Raw genomic sequence first — 5498 nt, 5'->3', positions numbered from 1 at the left:
TAGAAATCCCCTGCACTAAATCACTTCTCTTCTAGAAATCACTTACACTAACTCACTTCTAGAAATCCCTTACACTAAGTCACTCCTAGAAATCCGCTATACTAAATCACTTCTCTTCTAGAAATCTCTCACACTAAGTCACTCCTAGAAATCTGCTACACTAAATCACTTCTCTTCTAGAAATCCTTTACACTAAGTCTCTTCTAGAAATCCCTCACACCAAGTCACTCCTAGAAATCCCTTACACTAACTCACTTCTAGAAATCCCCTGCACTAAATCACTTCTCTTCTAGAAATCACTTACACTAACTCACTTCTAGAAATCCCTCACACTAAGTCGCTTCTAGAAATCCCTTACACTAAGTCACTTCTAGAAATTCCCTGCACTACATCACTTCTCTTCTAGAAGTCCCTTACACTAAGTCACTTCTAGAAATCCCTCACACTAAGTCGCTTCTAGAAATCCCTTACACTAAGTCACTTCTAGAAATTCCCTGCACTACATCACTTCTCTTCTAGAAGTCCCTTACACTAAGTCACTTCTAGAAATCCCTCACACTAACTCACTTCTAGAAATCCCCTGCACTAAATCACTTCTCTTCTAGAAATCACTTACACTAACTCACTTCTAGAAATCCCTCACACTAAGTCGCTTCTAGAAATCCCTTACACTAACTCACTTCTAGAAATCCCCTGCACTAAATCACTTCTCTTCTAGAAATCACTTACACTAACTCACTTCTAGAAATCCCTCACACTAAGTCGCTTCTAGAAATCCCTTACACTAAGTCACTTCTAGAAATTCCCTGCACTACATCACTTCTCTTCTAGAAATCCCTCACACTAAGTCGCTTCTAGAAATCCCTTACACTAAGTCACTTCTAGAAATCCCCTGCACTAAATCACATCTCTTCTAGAAGTCCCTTACACTAAGTCACTTAATAGAAATCCCTTACTGGAAGTCACTCCTAGAAATCCCTTACTTCAAAAGTTGGCTTAGAGAGGGAGGGCAGGGTGGACTAGAGGCAGCCCACAGCAGCGCTCCCAAGAGAGAACCCAGAGTTCAGGCGGACGTTCACCTATGGCGCGCCTTCTTGGGTAGAGCATTGGGAATCATCAGAGACGCAGTAAGGGACATTCACAGTGAAGGGCAAGGTGACAGGGCGATCCAGGCGGCAATATCAGAAGGTAAGTAGGGAGGCGCCCACACCCGGGGAAGGACAGGAGGAGAGAGCCCTGGGGCTCCACGCTGCCCCCAAGTGGGTACAGCGGCCTGAAGGGGTCCCCACCACTACAGACCTCCAGGCTGGCCCGCGAGCTGCTTGGGGTCTGCTCGGGGACACAGCACTCGGGAGCGTGCACAGTAGGGACCAGACGGCTGCCACTCCAAGGCTGCTGCAACCGCGACCACTGTGAGCTCTCTGGGCCGGGGTGCCGGGTCTACACGGGCCTCGGCTTTGCTGCATGCGGCTGCCTCCACGTCGCTCTGGCTCAGCTTGGGAGAGTGGACGGTCTCACATGCCCTGTGACTAGAAGCTGAGAATCCCTCCTGCCCATGGGGGATTGGAGCAGAAGGGACCACCCCGATTATACAAGGTATCCATGCAACAAAACATTTGTACCCCCCCTTAATATTCTGAAATTAAAAAAAAAAAACTGGTGAAATTTTGGAGCTAGCTTTTTTAATAAGCACTATTACTGATTTAATGATAATAATAAATTCCGTGTAACATCTAAAGATAGAGTTTACAACAGAGATGATGACATAAAGTAGAAAGAAGTTAACAGTAAGGTAGCCGAATTATCACCGATATTCTCTGTGTTTAAGAGAAACCAGCTACACATTTGAGGGGCTGGTATCTATTGCTCAATGCCAGGGCACAGTGATGTCTGTTTCTTTCTCTCTCACACACACTATTGAAAAGGAAAAGAGGCTGGGCGCAGTGGCTCACGCCTGTCATCCTAGCACTCTGGGAGGCCAAGGTGGGATGATTGCTCAAGGTCAACAGTTCGAAACCAGCCTGAGCAAGAGCGAGACCCCTGTCTCTACTATAAATAGAAAGAAATTAATTGGCCAACTAATATTTATAGAAAAAATTAGCCGGGCATGGTGGTGCATGCCTGTAGTCCCAGCTACTCGGGAGGCTGAGGCAGGAGGATCGCTTGAGTCCAGGAGTTTGAGGTTGCTGTGAGCGAGGCTGACGCCACGGCACTCACTCTAGCCTGAGCAACAGAATGAGACTCTGTCTCAAAAAAAAAAAAAAAGAAAAAAGAAAAAGAAAAGGAAAGGCAACCATACAGTAGTTCACCCTTGGTGGTTTATTAGTCATTCTTGCTTTGTCACTGTATTCCCATGTATTGGTCAGTCATGGACATACACCCGTGTACATAGGATGGGAATCAGTATTTCTCAGCTTTCTCTATCATTCATTGCATACTTTAAAACCTGACAAAATGCTGTGCCTACTAGTTACAACTTCCTTTTTCTGAAGTCTTTATTAACATTGCTAATACAAGAAAATGCCAAGTATCTCTGTTTTAAATTTCACAAGAAAGTACCTGTACTTTGAAAGCAGGTCCAACGATCTAAGCAATAGTTGAATGCAATAATTTAAAATGATATTTACAAAATAAATGACAGTACATTGGTGTTGTCATGTTGCCGTATGCTTCTAACACCGTGCTTTGGCCTCTTAATTTTCAAATCAATTATTGCGCACAATGTTAGTCTTAACTGCATACGGAGAAGTGATCCAAAATACTCCCGATATGGTAGAGAAGTCGGGATGTGTATGATACTGTGTAACTTTCTTTAAAAAATGACTTAAACCAGGGGTCCTCAAACTTTGCAAACAGGGGGCCAGTCCACTGTCCCTCAGACCGTTGGAGCGTGCGCACTGTGGGCCTGGGACGAGTCGGCTGCTAAGCAGGACAGGCAGCGGCGGCACAAACACCAGGTGGCGGGCCGGATAAATGTCCTCGGAGGGCCGCATGTGGCCTGCAGGCCGTAGTTTGAGGATGCCTGTTATAGAGGAACACACAGAACATATTTCTAGAAAATACAAAGGAGTCAGTTGCTTTCCAAGATCAAGACTTTGACTATAGGATGTCCTAGTCTTTTTGGGCTCAAGGACATGGTTTAGTCACCACTATGGAGGCCCGTGAGACTGGGAACTGCAGATCGGCTTGTGTCTTGTGTTACCCCTCCTCCCCCAAAAAAATGACTATCATGAATTGTCTAGTTCAGGGGTCCTCAAACTTTTTAAACAGTGGGCCAGTTCACTGTCCCGCGGGCCGGAGTTGGAGGTCACTTGTGTTATAGTATTACTCTCAGGGGTCACCCTTGCATTTCTTCAGTGCCCCGAGGAATGGATGGGAGTTGCCTTAAAGGCAAAAGTTGGGAGCACTCTTCCTAGGTGAGACTATAGAAACGACAACTAACCCTTTAGTTCGGACCGAGAAGCAGGTGCTGTTCTGAGTGCTACACGCATATTCACTGATCCAGATGTCATTATATGTAAGAGGACGGCCAGAGACTGGAGCCCAGGCACTCACCGGTCCATTCTGCCTCTGGAAGAGTCCCTCCTCCCTCGATTTTTGTCCACCCCTTCCCCCCACCCCCAGCCCCGAGTGCCACTGTACAGCGATGATGATCTTTTTTTTTTTTTTTTTTTTTTTGAGACAGAGTCTCGCTTTGTTGCCCAGGCTAGAGTGAGTGCCGTGGCATCAGCCTAGCTCACAGCAACCTCAAACTCCTGGGCTCAAGCGATCCTCCTGCCTCAGCCACCCAAGTAGCTGGGACTACAGGCATGTACCACCATGCCCGGCTAATGTATTTATTTATATTTTTATTTGTCCAGCTAATTTCTTTCTATTTTTGGTAGAGACAGGGGTCTCACTCTTGCTCAGGCTGGTTTCAAACTCCTGACCTGGAGCAATCCTCCTGCCTCGTCCTCCCAGAGTGCTAGGATGACAGGCGTGAGCCACCGCGCCCCGCGTGATGGTGATGATCTTGAGCCAGAGATCTACAGCCATCACATGTGTGAGCTGCACGTGTTTTGAGGGAATGCCCTCTCTGGCAGCACATTTGAGGAATCCAAGGGCTTAGAAACAACCCAGCAGGAAGGGCGAGGAGACGGCGGCTGACGTGCAACCTCGCATTACAGGCTCTGCGAAAGCATCCGTGGTTGTTGCATCATTCACTTGTTTCTCCTCCCGCTCACTCCGCCACTGTCTCAATAGACACCTGCTGCCTGCCCTGACTGCCCCCAGGTACCCAGAGCGGGAGGTCCGCGTGAGTGTTGGTAAACAGCAATGTCTCTCCACGCAGGTGTGACCCCACGCCCCACTTCCCGCCTCTCTGCTGAGCAATTGCTTCTGTTCTGTGGGCTGCCACAATCGCAGCACGCAGGGCTGCAAACCGCCACCCTAATCCCAGCACTCCGCCTGCCAAAGAGCCGCACCCAACAAACCAACCCATCTACACGCTACTCCTACCGTGTTTCCCTCAAAACTAAGACAGGGTCTTATATTTATTTTTCCTCAAGAAGACACCGTAGTAGGGCTTATTTTCAGGGGATGTGTTATTATTTTTTAAGTACGGCACAACCATCTACATTGATTCAAATAGAGTGAAGTCGTCTTCTTCTGGAACATCATCATCACTCTCCAAATCCCGAATTCCATCCTGGATGTCTTGCGACTCTATTTCCTTTAGAACCATTGGCCCTGATCTCTCCTGTCGAGCACTAGAGCTGTCATGGGGCAGATGAGAAGGGCTGCTCGTGTTCTTTCCCGCTCCGTGTAGACATGCATGGGTTGTGCAGATGCGCTACGTAGCCACGCCCGTCACTAGGGCTTATTTTGATAGCCACGCCCATCACTAGGGCTTATTTTCATAGTCACGCCCATCACTAGGGCTTATTTTCATAGCCACGCCCAGCACTAGGGCTTATTTTCATAGTCACGCCCATCACTAGGGCTTATTTTCATAGCCACGCCCATCACTGGGGCTTATTTTCATAGCCACGCCCACACTAGGGCTTATTTTCATAGCCACGCCCATCACCAGGGCTTATTTTCATAGCCACGCCTGTCACTAGGGCTTATTTTCATAGCCACACCCACCACTAGGGCTTATTTTCGGGGTAGGGCTTCTATCACGCACATGCTTAGACATCCTGCTAGGGCTTATTTTATGGGTAGGGCTTTATTTTCAGGGAAACACGGTATGTGTCCCAGGCAAATGGCAGCATATGCTAGGTATTTCAAATGTATCCACAGCTTTCTAAAGCAGAAATTATATAGCATGCGCACACTGAGAAGTCAGGGAAGACAATCAAGCTGACCAGGATCCCACAGCTAGTTAGGGTTGAAACCAGGATTCTATAATCACGTTTGTGCTTCAAAGTCCCTACTTGGTACCACTTTCCTTTCTCCTTCTTCGCACAAGGAAATCCTATGTATCCTTCAATCCTGCTCTCGCTGGTCTGCACTCT

Source organism: Microcebus murinus, chromosome 30 (assembly GCF_040939455.1).
Source record: "Microcebus murinus isolate Inina chromosome 30, M.murinus_Inina_mat1.0, whole genome shotgun sequence".
Taxonomy (NCBI): domain Eukaryota; kingdom Metazoa; phylum Chordata; class Mammalia; order Primates; family Cheirogaleidae; genus Microcebus; species Microcebus murinus.
The sequence above is the reverse complement of the archived record's forward strand: the minus strand, read 5'-3'. Positions refer to the sequence as shown.